We start from the raw sequence: 16,078 nt of genomic DNA, 5'->3' as shown, positions 1-16,078 counted from the left end.
TTTACAGGTTTAAGTTGAAGTTGCTGCAAAACCAATTCCTGCGTTTAAGCTCTTGGGTAATTAGGTTATGTTATTTTCTTTCTGTTTAATACTAAGTTATGTTCTCATGTATACGAATCCGCGCGGCTGGACTTACTAATTTACCATATATTTAACTAAATATTATGCGGCCTTGCGCCGCCATACTGTTTTTAGGAATTGGGCTTGGGCTGCATCTCGCTCGGGCTTTTTCCTCTCTCTCGATCTCTCGCCGCTTTGCATATCTTTTTCTTGATCTTTCTCGATCTCTCTCGATCTCACTCTGCCAGTTCCATCACTCTCCAGATTTCAACCCCAAATCTCAAGCTCTCATTCCTTCATCTGTTTTATCTCATGCTCTCTCAATTTGCTCTGTTTTGGTTTGGTCGCTCGTACACCAGATTGAAAGAGAGAGGGAGACCAGAGAGGTAATTGCTTTCAAATTCCTTTTTTTCCTCTTTTATCGTTGAAGCTACTCTCCAGAGAGGCGCACTAAGGGCCTCCATCGAGTTTTTGACCTCATATAGGTATATTTGCTGTCAATTTTGTTGGGTTCGGCCCTTGCTTTATGATGATTCGATTAAGATTTGTGTGAACTTTCATCACTATGAGTTTTGTTCCTCATAGAATCAGTTTGATCAACAGGGAGAGATAGAGAGATGGCGAGCAATTTGTATGATCAAGCTCAGGAGTGCCTCTCAGGGAATTTCCTGTGATTGAGTAATAGGTAAGCTTCAGTTTGGTTGTTTGCTTTTCAATTCGGGTAAGTTTCAGTGCGATTCAATTACCTCTCTGGTCTCCCTCTCTTCTTCAGGTAAGCTTCAGTGTGATTCTTTTATGATTGTTCTTTCATATGATTTTTTTTTTCATCTGGGTTTGATGTATTTGAGTTTTGTATATTTTATTGGCAATGAACAAATGGATGAAATGGATGGGTGGATGAATGTATGTATTGGTTTCATGTATAGACGTGTAAAAGAAATCAGCTTTTCAAACTTTCTCATGTTATCCATGATTTTGTTGTTATGGAAAGGCTGTAGCATTTTTTTTTTCCTGTTCTGGGGTGATCTGCAACTTAAAAGTTGCTTATAACTCACAATAGCTGATGATCGCACTAAAGTATCACAAGGATATACATAAGTTTTTAAGTAGCTATAGGTAAATTGTAATGTTTTTCCTATGTCCTGGAATTACATTGATGCAGGACAACTTTAAGATCGCACTAAAGTAGATATTGGACTTGTAAGTTTTTAAGTAGCTATAGGTAAATTGTAATGTTTTTGGAAGTGTTCAGTTTAGAGTTCAGTTCAGTTTAGGCTTTGTGGCCTATTGGCTTTTCTTTTCTTCAGTTATTTCAGAATTCTGATTCTGGGTTCTGAAAAATGGTTCTTTGTGTATGCCGTTGTTATTCAACTGTTGTCCGTTTGTCATTCAGAATAAGGTACCATGTCATTTTATTTTATTTGCTCTTTTACAGATTTAAATTTGATATTGTTCCTACTTCCTCAATAACTCAGAGAAATTTCATTTAAAGTCTTTAGTTCTCTTCAACTTAAGTGCAATTGAATTATGGAAAAAGTTCAGTTTACTACCCTGAACTTTAGGTTCTAAAAATCAGTTTGATATCTTCTTTTTTTTTTTTCAATCAGTTTCATACCTAAACTTTCAAAATGACATCAATCTCGACCAAAATGATTAAAATAGCCCTGGTTAATCTTTTTACCCCCTCCCTCTCTCCCAGCTACCTCCAAATCCACCACATGGCCGGCGCCGACATCCACCCCTAAACCCTAAACCCTACCACTAGCAATGGCCCCGGCGACATCCCCTCCTCCTCCCTCGCCGTTGCGACGGCGCCGCAAGAGAGAGAGGGAGAGAGGGTAAAAAGATACCAGGGCTATTTAGTCATTTTGGTTGAGATTGATGTCATTTTGAAAGTTTAGGTATGAAACTGATTAAAAAAAAGATGAGGTATCAAACTGATTTTAGACCTAAAGTTCAGGGTAGTAAACTGAAATTAACTCTTGAATTATTGTCCAGTTAATGATTTGATTATGTTGCATGCAACTTCAAACTATACAAGTTATATGCAAAAGCATACTTTCATATAAATTGATATTATGTGCACCGAAAGTAACTTATATTTTCCTGGGACGTTAGCTCCTTTCAATTTAACTTCTATGCAACACATAATTGAGTTTAAGAAGTGAGTTCAATTTTTTCTCAAATAAAGTGAATTCGATCAATTTGCATTTGATGGGTTGAAGATCTAACTATCAAGTCATTGAGTTGTTTTTCCTCTTCAATTTTTTTTCTGGAAGTTTAGCTTATATGTAGGAATATACTTTGTTTGAACTAGAAAAGAAAAAAAGGTTGTTCTCTGTATCTTGATTATATAGTCGCTCTAAAGAAAATAAAGATAATTTTGATCTTCTTGATTTGATTTTCATGTTTTCTTAATCTAAGTTTCAAGACTCTGATTTTCTATTGTTGTTATTGCATGCCTTATTAATAGGAGCTGGCTGGAAACTAGAGATAGTGCATGTAAGTAGTAGTTCAAATGCTTGCATGTGGTGATTTATCTATTAGAACATTTCAAGGATTTTGTTTCTTTTCCTTCTGTTGTATTATTGACATGCAACACCTATTTTAGACACGAAATAGATTCATGCCTTCAGTTACAGTTAATGATATTTTACATGTATCAAATTAAACTGTTTCACAGCATAAGCAGGCAAACTCAGTCACAGCTTATGTTTTACAATGTATCCCTGGTCTACATTCTCTTTTATGTTAACCTAACCTGTAATCTGTCATGTCTTTTTTCACTATAAGTGAATCTCATTGGTGGGGTTGGAATATTTTGAGCCTACATCGAAGTGGTCAAGTACAGTCGCATATGTTAGTTCGTGTAGTTTTGGTCTTATTTATGAAGCACGAAATGGGTTTAAGGATAGTTTTATAAACTGGTGCTAATATTTTACCTTAAATAGCACTATTTTCTTCGAAACTGAAGGATCATATGAGGATTGATAAAAATTCTTGCCAGGGGATAAAGTATAAACTTTTACTTGGGAGTGATAGCAAGGTATGGTATGCTGATAGATATGCTTAAGAGAATTAGTTTAGAAGGACATTTATAACAGATTTTCTAGATTAAGTAAAGAAATGTTTATATAATGTGAATCAAGTTATTTTGGTGGTCAGAAGTCACTACTGTAGTCATTCCTTTTTGGATTATACTTCAAAGAATGAATTTTTGTTTCTGATCTTGAGTTAGTAAAATTGGTATTATGATACAAATGACATTAATGACATGCGAAGGTTCATCAAGTCTAACAATACAATCATTTGTTTTCCAGGGGAAAACAAAGCTTTAACCTATGAATTTCCTTTCTTAAGTTCCTAGCACAGTTGAGGTAATTGATATTTTCTTAGTGTGATTTTAATGAGAATGTACATTGTAACATGCATTGAACTACTGAAACTCCTGATTGGATGCATCAAAATTTTGGGGTTTGTCTGTGCACTTCCCAACCTTATCTTGGTTCCAATTGTTAGAAATGTTGTGCTTATTGATTTACTTTGCTTCTCTTCTCTTTTTAGTTATTGTATTTGTTTGTAAACTGTTCACATTGAGGTTCTGCTGCAATTTCATCTTGGTATTCTGCATTTCCTGTTTCTCCTCTTATATAGGTTTTTAGTTTATCTTAATTATCTGATTGATTTTTCCTTAAAATGAAATTGACCATTTGGCAAGTGTGTTACTCTTTTTCATTTTTGCAGCTTTGGTGTGAAGCTTTGCTGATTTGAGGAACAGTAAGCTCTTCTTTAACATGTTATTTTAATTTTTCTGTGCATATTGCAATAGGGGTGGACTCAGTTTGATTGAGTTGGGAATTTTGAATGCTTTTATCTCTGCGATTTCATTCATAATAACCTGTTGAGCAACATTTTGGTGTTAACCCGCAGCAAGGTTTTACTGTTCATTTGTTTAGTTGCATGCTAAAACTATCATGATTAGTCGGGTCAAAGCCCCAAAATTGTCATGGTTTTGTTAATGAGTATGTATTTCAAGTTTACTATGCATTTGAGTTTAAGTTTCGACAAGTTTGGTAACATCAAATTGTCATGGTCTTTACCTTGGCTTAATAATTGGTCTTCCAGTGATACAATTTCCTTCATGTTTACGTCGACTGAAATTTGTTTTGGTGCTCTTCCTTGCAGGTTTTACACACCGCTATTGTTCCTGGCTGGACTGATTTTTTTTCTTACAGCATCTATCTTCTAGGTATGTGTTTCTTTTCTTTCCCTTTTTTCTCTTTCTTTTTGTTGGCTATTATTGATGTATTATAGCATTTTTCCGTTTTTAATTCCAATAATGTGGCAGAATATGACTATGTTCTATATCAAAACTTCTATATAGGCATTTCATCAAACAATAAACCTTCAAAAACATTTATTTAAAAAAACCTTCAAAAACATTCTTAGTGTCATTGCTTGGTGCATGTCAAATTTCTCCTGTGGCCCTGAAGCTAGGCTAAACTGACATCCATCTACGTGCTATCCGAAGCTGTTTGAGGCCATATCAATAGAGTGAAACTGAATAAATAATCCAGAGTGATTACAAAATTGTTCATTTCTATCTGTGTACATTTGATGTGTTTGAATCCTAAACATTGCTTATGTGTTGTGTATTAGTATTTCATATTCTGCATGAGTTCACAAAACATGCCTTCACTTGACCGTTCTGTACAATTGTTCCTCAATGTAGTGTAAATTATGTTTATGTGGTCGAACCAACCCAGGTAATGCATACCAACTCATTAACCCGAAAATTGACAGCGTACTAATTACTTAGCTTGAATAGACAAGACAATAGTTTAGCTCAACCCTTTTTCGCATACATTCCATATGTTTCATAATATTTTTTTTGGTCTGACATGTTTCATAATACTGCATCTAAATCAAAATGGATGCCACATTTTACATTGATCACTCCGCAGCAGCATGTGGGTTGCTGGCTATATAAAGAGTTAATTTTTTTTCTACCCACGAATATTTTTCATTTGGTTCAGTTTATCTTTCTTTCTGCTCATGATCTTCTTTTTTGTAATATTATGTACTTTGTGATATGGTGATGTGATTAGGTTAAACTTAGCCATATTGTTCTTCTTCAATCTTTATAAGCAAAAGAAATCTATCTGTTCGATTCTTTAGCTTTTGGGCTGAGGTACTTGTACAGAAATATACATGGACATTTTAAACTATATATGATTTCAGTTTTCTTGATTTCATGCTTTTTAAACAATTGGACGCCAATTGGAATTGTGTCATGGACTGCCAATCTGAGCATGCAAAACAACTCACTTCAGTAAGTTTGAAGTCAAATTTGCAGTCACCTTCAGTAAGATTCTACCAAAGTGATTCCCAGTACCTCCTGCTCTCCTTTTTGTAAAAAATAATCACTTTGTTTTCTGTTGTTTTTTTTGGACCAAATTATGACAAAAGGGATTCTTCCCTGCCCAATTTTTAAGCATCCAAGACCAAAGCTTTTGTCCAGCCACTAAGTTCAACTCAAATTCAGTTTTTGATTAATGGAATGTTTTATATTCTGTTCGAATTTAGATATCAGGCATGCATATTGGCATGGATTAAGCCTGGGATTGAAAAGTAACATTGGTGATGAGTACAATGATTCTGATGCATGGTTCTGTTGTTTCTTATATCCAAACTTCCTGTCTCCAGTTGTATGGTTTTCTTCTTCTAAAGTGCTTCACATTGTTCAAATTTTCATGGCATGCAGGATGATGCAGAGATTGGTTATGGTGCAAACTCAGAAAAATAGGAAATTCACAGTCATTTAAGAAGAAGGTACATGTCCTGTTTGTCATCTATAATTTTTCTTTGCGCGGGATAATTCTGATCATGTTACTTGATTTTCAATACCTATCATTCCTTGGGATTCAAGGTGAATCCTGCAAATGTTTTTTGGTTGAGTTGTTGAATGCATGTATTATTTTTTGAAAGATTGTTCTTATGGACACATGGTTATTAAATGTATAGATGAGGATATTTTTCTCACTTGAAGAATTCTGAAGAAGTCACCTGGAGTCCTGTGCCAAATTAATCTTACAAAGGTAGGTCCCGAATTTCCTAGGTCTTCTCATAGTTGCATTATGGTAATTTGTGGATTACTTTATTACTTTGACTAGCTAGCAGAATGAGCCTATGCGAGCATCTGATGATAGTTATGGCGAATGTCCAAAACCAAAGTAAATGCAGTTAACATCTCATACTTCCATGGTAATGAAATAAGCATGCGCTTGAGATTAGTATTGATCATAGGACTTAATTACAACCTCAATATGATTCGTGCCAAATATTAAAACCACCTCAACTGAATTTTTCTCTCATATTTTGTGTTTTCTTGCAGATACTTCAACGATGACATATCAGGATTCCCTCAGGCATCTCAGGGTTGGTATCTTAATTATTCTCAATCCTATAAATGAATCAATCTTTATATATATGTATATACATTATAAGAATTATGATTTTGATCGTGGAACACTAGGGTATGAAAGAAGAAGAGGAGAAATTGACGCAATTGAAAAGATTACGTGGGTGAGCAAAATTCTCAAAAAAACGTTTACTGACAATTTTGATGTTTTTTTGTTTGTTTGTTTGTTTTTTTCCTGATATCTCTCTCTAGCTAGACTCTTCTCGACATAAACTGTAGAGTGTGGGGTCATATGTTGTTTGCTTTCTTTGCTGCTTCGTTTCTCTCTTGAAGCTTCGAGACTGATCTACTTCATTCTCCATCTTTCCACCGTCAAAACCCTCAATCTCGACCTCTTAGGCTACTGCTTGACGACCAATCCAACAATTGCGACGGAATTTGAAACCCATCCCCATTGAGAAGCATCGGTCTGAAGGTTGAATTTGATCCTGTGCCTACGAATTTTCACTTTTTGATTCATTTTAGCTTCTAGATTTTTCTGAATTTGTATTATTTTGTTGCTGAAATTGTTTCTAGGTTTTGGCAGCCACGAGCTATTTGGAGTTGAAGCTGAGAAAAAAGGATTTCGGTAATCGATTTTCAATTCGATTTCAATTTGACTGATTTTTTTTCCTGCAAGCATGTTGCGAGAATCATCTGCCTCTATACAGGATAGTAATGGTCATTGTTGTATTCATTAAAACTATAGGCTTCTAGACTTCATTCTATATATTGGCTCATAATAAATGCAATGCATTTAATCTGAGGGTGTTATATGTATAACTCAACTTGATAGGATAGTTTTGGTTAAGTGATAACGAGATTGTTTTTACAGAGAAGAAAGTACTCACCTTTACACAAGTTGCAGTTGCAGCGGCTGGGTCAGGTTTTTTGGAAAAACCGTATTCTCAAATGGCATGTATAGTTATATACTTTTTCAGACTTTGAGGAAGTGTGAATATATACTTTTATTTTGTGAATAAGGTTCCATCCTATATGCTTTGATTTGAGCTTTGTCAGGCAAGCATTGTAAACAGTTGAATAAGGTTCCATCCTATATGCTTTAATAATGTATGATTAACTTTCAAACTCTGTTAGGTCATATTTTGATGGTTTCTTTTCAGGAGACTAGGTGAAATCATACTCAATTTTATAGAAAGTTTGCTGCAAGTCAAGTATTTTTGGTCCTCCGTTTTATAACGGTCACTTTGGTGGACTTTTATTGGGTTGAATAACGTTGGCTGAACACTTAAATCCACTATATTGTTTAATATTTGTTTGCAGGGTTTAGAAAATAACAGAAGAAAAAAAATATTCTGATCCTTAAAAAAAGTTTCACAATTGCAAAGGTAAATTTTCTAGATCCTAAATTTTGAACTTCTGAGTATGAGTATCCACGTCTTCTGTCTTCCTACCATCCTATTACCAATTAATCATTTGTAGTTGGTAAGCCTACGGAAGTAAGAAATGTGCCTGATTTTATTTGTCAATAGGGAAAGGCGTACTGATCTTATTGAGGCAGCAAAACCGCTTAGGTAATTCACCTATTGGATTATCTCAGCAAATAGATTAAAATGATCAATCTCTGAACATTTGGTCCTTTTTGGTTTTCCGTTCTTATTATCTTATTTTCCTTTAGACTTCTCTCTTTTTTGATCGATTGTTCTTACGGTTTCAGATTCTATGGCTCTGCGTGCTGTAATCGAGCTTCGTCGTTGAGGTAAATTGGATTTAGGTTTTCAGAATTTGGGAATTGATGTGAAGACATGGGCTTTGCCTTTTGTTTTGATACAGTGCTTCTGGTAAACTAGGTGCTCTCATGTATAGGAATCCGTTAATATGGTTATCTTTCGATTCGATTTTTGGGAAATTTGAGTGCAGAAGTTGTTTTCTTTCTTCTTGGGTTTGTGCATATAAGTATGTTAAACTTCTGGGTAGGTGCATTTTGTATTCGGTCTTCTCTATTTTTTTTTTTTTTACTAGGTTTAAGTTGAAGTTGCTGCAAAACCAATTTCTGTGTTTAAGCTCTTGGTAATCAAGTTATGTTATTTTCCTTCTGTTTAATACTAAGTTATGTTCTCATGTATACGAATCCGCGTGGCTGGACTTACTAATTTACCATATATTTAACTAAATATTTTGCGGCCTTGCGCCGCCATACTGTTTTTAGGAATTGGGCTTGGGCTGCATCTGGCTCGGGCTTTTTCCTCTCTCTCGATCTCTCGCCGCTTTGCATATCTTTTTCTTGATCTTTCTCGATCTCTCTCGATCTCACTCTGCCAGTTCCATCACTCTCCAGATTTCAACCCCAAATCTCAAGCTCTCATTCCTTCATCTGTTTTATCTCACGCTCTCTCAATTTGCTCTGTTTTGGTTTGGTCGCTCGTACACCAGATTGAAAAAGAGAGGGAGACCAGAGAGGTAATTGCTTTCAAATTCCTTTTTTCCTCTTTTATCGTTGAAGCTGCTCTCCAGAGAGGCGCACTAAGGGCCTCCATCGAGTTTTTGACCTCATATAGGTAATTTTGCTGTCAATTTTGTTGGGTTCGGCCCTTGCTTTATGATGATTCGATTAAGATTTGTGTGAACTTTCATCACTATGAGTTTTGTTCCTCATAGAATCAGTTTGATCAACAGGGAGAGATAGAGAGAAGGCGAGCAATTTGCATGATCAAGCTCAGGAGTGCCTCTCAGGGAATTTCCTGTGATTGAGTAATAGGTAAGCTTCAGTTTGGTTGTTTGCTTTTCAATTCGGGTAAGTTTCAGTGCGATTCAATTACCTCTCTGGTCTCCCTCTCTTCTTCAGGTAAGCTTCAGTGTGATTCTTTTATGATTGTTCTTTCATATGATCATTTTTTTTTTCATCTGGGTTTGATGTATTTGAGTTTTGTATATTTTATTGGCAATGAACAAATGGATGAAATGGATGGGTGGATGAATGTATGTATCTCGGCCTGTATCTCGGCGCTTTGTATATATCTTTCTCTATCTCTCTCGAAACTCTACCACCCCCTCACCATGACCATCTCCCAAGTTCTCCTTCTCCTGCTCCTCCTCCACAACATCTTCCCCTCCTTTTCTTTTCCTTCTCTCTCTTCGTCTTCAGGCTCATTGGTCGTTCTGGGTTTCCGCGTCTTCCACACCCAGCTTCTGGGTTTCGATGTAAGAAAGAGAGCAGAAAAACCCAGAAGTGTGCGACAGTGAGCGAGAGAGAAAAGAGAGCAGCGGAAAAACCCAGAGCAGCGGAAAAAGAGTGCGACAGAAAGTTTGAGATAAAAGAGAGAGCAGCAGAAGGAAGGCGGAAGACTATCGATTTTTTTTGGTTTTTGATCTATCGTTTCCAGATTATAATCGTTCCAATCCTGACCGTTCTCATGTGCATTTACTCATTTGGTATGTCTCCTCTTTTTCTTTTCTGTGCGTTTGTGCTGTTGTGGGTTTGGTGTTGATTTTCTTTTCTGTTTTGTTTTGATTTGATTTGGGTTTGGTTCGTTCTACTGTTTTTGACTTTCGATTTGCATGCTAGATTCTGATTTTAAGTTTGAATTCACTAAGTAGTGGTTTGCCAAATTTCACAACTCTCTCTCTTTTTTTTTCTTCAGGAATCGAAGAAGTTAATGACAGAAATTTGGGATTTCTTTTCGTATTGGATTATTTGGTTGAACAGATCTGGGAACGAGTAAGCTTTTGGTTGATTGCTTTTGTTTCTTTCCTCAATCACAATTTTTATTTCCTGAATTTGAGCGTCGAATTCGTGAAACAAATTCCTTGCTCTTTGGTCTGAGGTTGTGTTTGATAAAGAAGAGGAGAGAATAGTTTTTCTGTTTGTGCATGTTATTAAATCTTTATATGGTGTCCGATATTTTATAAGTTTACATGACTGCAAACAAGAACAGCAAAGCCCTGCTGTAACCCTAAACTATTTGGTGTTTATGTGGTGTAGGCTTTGCGTTTGTGATCAGGAACAAGAAGAAACGGGATTCAGGGTTTCTGTGGCTACAAGTATGTCTCTTTGGTATCATTTGCTTGCGACAAAAACGGGTTGTTGAACAAAATGGAAGGGTCATGAAAATAAAATATGATGAGAGAAATATGCATACCAATTCTTACCATGATCAGGTATTATTGTTCAGTTGGAATTAGGCCATATGTTTTCTTAACTTTTTGAGATTTAAATTAATTTGAAAGATTTGGTTGTCCTTTTCACTAATTTTAATCTTTAGTTCCATTGTGATTATGCGAACGTGATCAGTTCTGTTATGAACAGAAAAAAAAGTGAGTGATGGAATATAAAAAGGATGCGTGTGTGTTTTTTCTTTGCACTGTTTCAGTTTTTTCTTTTTTCATCTTTTGAGAGACTTTGAATAATTGGTTTTACTTTTTGTTCAACTGACTCTTTGTGTAGTGTAAGCTGAACCAATGCTACTATGATGAAATGAAATTTGTGGTATAAAAATATATTTCCTGATGTAACTCATCACCAATCTACTATGAATTTGATTGTAGAATCTTCATTCCACAGACTGATATGAAACTACATTTTTTTCCCCCAATTTTCACTTTTACTCTAATACTATCAAGTGACTGCTTATTATTTATTGTAGAAGGGACACAATCATTCATTAATATGCTTATTCGATTTTGCAGGTTCCAGTAAGAGATATCTATTACATTGTTCAGGGAACTATTAGTTGCTGTATAGTGCAACCTGTTTGGATTCAGGTATACGACTATCTCATTTTTTTTGTCAATGAACTTTTATCCTATATGTTTCAGTTTTAAGTGACTCATGTTTTGGTCAAGTGCTTCTCATTTTTTTTTGGCTGGATTAGCTTTTAGTTCCCAAACCCTATACTTTTCAGAATTTTGTAATATTCATAAAGTATCATTTTAGTTTGGTCATTCTTTTATTATGTATCTTTACCTAACAGCCTCAGTTTTTTAGTCTTCTCGATCTTCATTAGCTTCGTGAATTGATATATTATAATTCATTCCTGAATTATGGTGAATATTGCAGACATGGGCCGTGAAAAACGAATGTCCTCAAGAAGAAGCTTTTTTCAATACTTTGAGAACGAATAAAGTGCTGATCACATTGAAAATTCCCAATTTCTGAAAATACATCAGCTGAAAATGCAAATATAATAGGTAATTACGAACATTTGTTCTCATGATTTTTTCGATACTTGCGTTGTACAGATTTGACACTAATTGCGACCTTCATTGTGTACTAATTATCCCCTGATATATTGACATAGTTATTGCCTCATGTTCATCTTCATTAATTTCAAATATTATCATTAATTCATGAATTAAAATCTATTTTGCAGGTAGATGGCGTGAAAGCACCAAGTCCTCAAGAAAAAGATCATTTCAAAATTTGGAAGATGAAGGAACATCAGTAGCTCCTGATATTTTCGAAGAACAAAATAATGTTATTGGTGTTCAAACAGTAGAGACAGACAAGTAAATGTTCATGCTTGGTTTTGATGAGGCGTGATTGGTTTTTAATCTGATGAGGGGTGATCGCTTCCTGCAGTCTTTTGATGTTTTCTATTGGCGAGACATGAACTACAAAGGTTGACTGGTAAGGCTCGTTGATGGTTTTGAGACAATTTGGTTCGATCTCAGTTTGATTCTTTTCTGGGTTTTCATCTGCATGTAAGCTTCTATCCTTCTCCCTGTGCTTGCTCTTCTTAGTTTATCTTGATTTCCATCGATTTGTTCTTGAGGACACCCAATTTGTCATGTCTATTGGTTTGGGAAGGATGTAGATCAGAGATATAAAAATTATGTTTTCTGGTATTGCTTTATGAATGTTTGATTGTGTTTTCTGTTTCCCTTGATCTTGAGTTGATTCAAATTTTGTTCATGCTACAGTTTGTAATGAACTATGATAGTACAATGGAAGAGTTCTGAGTTTAACAAAAGGTATCATCAATTGCATCTCTTCCCGCAGCAATATAGTCCAAATATAAATGGCCTTACATTCCATCTTGGGGTGAGTTTGAGGTTTTTACTGTTTGCTTATCTTATTCCTTGATCTTTATGTAGTCATGATGTTCTGGGTTCTATTTGTTTCTTGAGAAAGCTGACGAGAATGGAAAAGAAAAAAGTTGAAAGCTTGATTTATTGTTGTTGATTTCCATTCGTGCTATAAATGTTTAGAATAGCAAAACCTGTTTTCTGTTTGTGGATTGATAACAATGAAGTTACGTGTTTTCGCAGTGATAGATCTCATGACAGAACCTGTGATGATGATATTTCCGTATTTGTGTAGTGACGTTTTCATTATTTATTGATTTTTCGAATTCTCAGAAAACAGTAGTACATGTGTATTATTTTGTTTTTAGAAAGCCATTTTAGCAAAGATGAGAGTAGATATCTAAGGCTATCTCATGACAGAACTTGTGATGATGGTATTTCTGTATTTGTGTGGTGACGTATCATTATTTATGGATTCTTCGAATTCTCAGAAAACAGTAGTACATGTGTATTATTTTATTTTTAGAAAGCCATTTTAGCAAAGATGAGAGTAGATATCTGAAAAGGCTTATAGTACTATATATATACATATCTAAATTGGTATATTTTGGTATTTCTGGGTGTTAATCACTTACTAAAAGGAAAAAGAAAGTGATATATGATGCATTACATCTAGAAATGAGCATGATGCATCAAATAGGATTTCTTGACAGATGATATAGGTGAACCAGACCTTTTAGAGAGATGTTCACGACAAGTTGAATTAGAAGGCATGACGGTACAAAAGGAGCGATCTTCCATTTTGGTTATGATATTCTCCTTCCTCTTTTGTTGAAACTTGAGTTCCTACCAACTACACCCATCTTTACATCAGCACTTTATGGCTATCTCAATTGCAGAAGGATTGGAAAGAACTGCTATGTAGGGAAATGGGAGGTTAGGCTTCAGAATTCTGCTGGCTAGATCACTCCCAAGAAAATTAACTTGAACCTCGATCAGGTACTTATGTAGTGTGCAAATTTCCAGATATATAAATTTGAAGAAATCAGTAGGTCGTAGAAGAAGCCTTTATGCTAAGTAGAAATCAGTTGGTAGTAAAGATCATTTTCTTTTAATTCAGGTTCTGAAATCAAGTCTAACTGTGAATCTGTTGCAGAAGAAAATGGCACCTAGATACATTTAGTATGGCGTTGGAGTTGAAAAGGTGATGGGATGCTACTTTGGTAAGCTCTGTGTGGCATGCTACTCCTCTTCATCTAATGCTGGAACATAGTCTTTAATAAGTGCACACTTTATGACCATGGAAATTTCAGACAGACAAGGAGCACCCTTTTGTGTAGGGAATTGGGAGGTTATGTTTCAAAGATTGCTGGCTACACTCCCCAAGACAAGATGGCCCTCAGGTACTCTTCATGTTGTATGGAAATTTTCAGATAAATAAAATATGAAATGTATGTATGTTCAGTGATCTACATGTATGTATGGAATTCCTTCTGTAGCATAACATAACAGGACCTTATGTTACAAAGAATTATCATTTTCTTTTGATTCAGGTTATAGCCAACTCTAACTAATGTATCTGTTGCAGACAAGAAAATAGCACCAGCAATATGTACAGCTAACACTGAGCCTTCATTTAGAATAGTTTTGGTTAAGCTGATCGAGTGTTGCTATGGTAAGCTCACTATTTATAACCTGAAGTTTGTAGTTTATGGGTGTATGTACCACATGTATGTTTATCTGTGAGACTATGAGACTGAGCCAAGAATTGCAGATTGCTTTAAATTTTATGGTTAAGTGTATGGCTTATAATCTAAAAATGTTGCTTCTTTGATTGATTTTGCAGACTCCCATTGTGTGTAATTAATAAAGTGTGTTAAATGAAGAATGCAGAAAAGAGAATTAGGCGCCCTTACATTGATACTGAGAGTTTGGTTCAATGGATTGCTAATGTTGGTCACCTTCTGCTGCGGGTGTAGTATGGCATTCTTTCAATATACTAAGTTCTGCTGGTAATTTATTATATGATGTCAATTTGTAAAAAAATATTGGTGATGAGGTTTGAAATAAAAAAGAATGATGCAAATTTGATAGACATTGCTGCTGCCCTTTTGCTGAGAAAGAAAATGAGGTGAATTTATTGTCACCATGTGGAAGATATATAGTAATTGCGTGACATTTTAATACAAGAAAAGTGTTACATAACATCATCCATTCGTGTGGGACAAGTTGTGATATGATTGCAAAGACCCACCGGAGAAACTTAGATTAGGTTCTGGCATAGATATTCACGTCAGAAATATGAAACTTTAACTAATTCTGTCATTACTACGGATTGTCTGTTGACCTTATTGATTCATTATAATGTGCATCAAATAGATGGTTCAAGTTCCTGCTAAAGGAAGATAATTTTTATCAGTAAGTAAAAGGGGGACATATTAACTCGATATAACCTTGCTCCATTATTGTCATTGCAGGGAATGCCTCGAGGAATGTAAGGAAGCTGTTGCGTCATTTATGGTTGCTGCAGCAAAAAAATTTAATTTACCAGAGTTGCATGACATGATGCAACTATTTCAAGAGAGATATGCGAATTTCTCTGGATTACAGTGTGGATAAATAAGGTAAGTATTTATGGACCTGCTTTTGATGGAATTTTAAGAATAGTTAACTGCTGTGAAGCTGCCTAACTTAATTTCTAATTATACTTGGGGGGAATTGTTGTTGTAATTGTGACTCTTTTGTGATTCTGGTATGAAGATGCTGTGGGTGTTTGCATTTTGTAATTGGTTTTATTTTAGTTGTGTCTGTTTTATGACATTTGAATTTGTTTTATTCAATCCACAACGTATATTTATTGGAGCGCCCGTTGCATTGTATTTGATCTAATTTTGGTAAACAATCTTGGCCTCATTTATTCAGCCTTGGCTCATATCCACCTCAAGGTATTAAGTTATGTGTTTTGTGGCTGTATAAAATACAGCAGGAATTGATCGATAACCTTGACTTAATCAATTGATTGATGAGAGTTGTAGTTTTGATACTGAAAGAAACTTCAAGAATATGATTTCTGTGTTGTTTGTGCATCCAGCTTTATTTTCAATATTACATAAGTGGCGAACCTTCTATTTCACTTAATTTGGTGAATTTCATATTTCTTTTAGGCTCATCTACTATTAAAAAAATGAATTTGGTTTGTTACCGTTAGTGCCATTATTATACTTGATGTCCTTATAAATGGTCAATCTACTTTAGGTCTTTAATCGAGTGTGATTATATATGTACTTTGTGGACAAGTAACCAACTAACTAGCTTATTAGTAGGAGTATTGATCGAGTCAGCTAATGCATGAAGGTAGATTTTACATGTAGGAAGACATTGATCCTGTCACTACATAAATGGTAAAGGAAATTGAAAGGAGCCTTTTCAAAAGTATAATGTAGTTGCGATGGATTGACTATAATAGAGTGAACTATAATCTATGTGGTTAAATTATCGAATAACTTTATTTTTTTTTTGTAATTACACAACAGGAATCTACAGCTACCACTTTCATTGTAACTGTAAATTTTA

General features: G+C 35.0%; 2 non-coding genes across 2 annotated transcripts; both read left to right on the top strand.

The window, feature by feature from the left end:
* Positions 1 to 8,897: 8,897 nt before the first annotated feature.
* On the top strand, positions 8,898 to 12,306 carry LOC101312303. The gene is made up of 7 exons (XR_183954.1): positions 8,898 to 9,039; positions 9,158 to 9,239; positions 10,123 to 10,199; positions 10,464 to 10,639; positions 11,168 to 11,242; positions 11,538 to 11,668; positions 11,851 to 12,306. It is a non-coding gene; the product is annotated as an uncharacterized LOC101312303 (transcript).
* A 622-nt stretch (positions 12,307 to 12,928) lies between these two features.
* On the top strand, positions 12,929 to 14,569 carry LOC101312013. The gene is made up of 6 exons (XR_183953.1): positions 12,929 to 13,310; positions 13,405 to 13,504; positions 13,662 to 13,728; positions 13,819 to 13,908; positions 14,094 to 14,180; positions 14,352 to 14,569. It is a non-coding gene; the product is annotated as an uncharacterized LOC101312013 (transcript).
* Positions 14,570 to 16,078: the final 1,509 nt, after the last annotated feature.

The sequence above is a fragment of the Fragaria vesca genome, linkage group LG2 (assembly GCF_000184155.1).
Source record: "Fragaria vesca subsp. vesca linkage group LG2, FraVesHawaii_1.0, whole genome shotgun sequence".
In the NCBI taxonomy this organism is placed as follows: Eukaryota; Viridiplantae; Streptophyta; class Magnoliopsida; order Rosales; family Rosaceae; genus Fragaria; species Fragaria vesca.
Note: the sequence above shows the minus strand (reverse complement) of the source record. Positions and strands in the feature narration are given on the sequence as shown.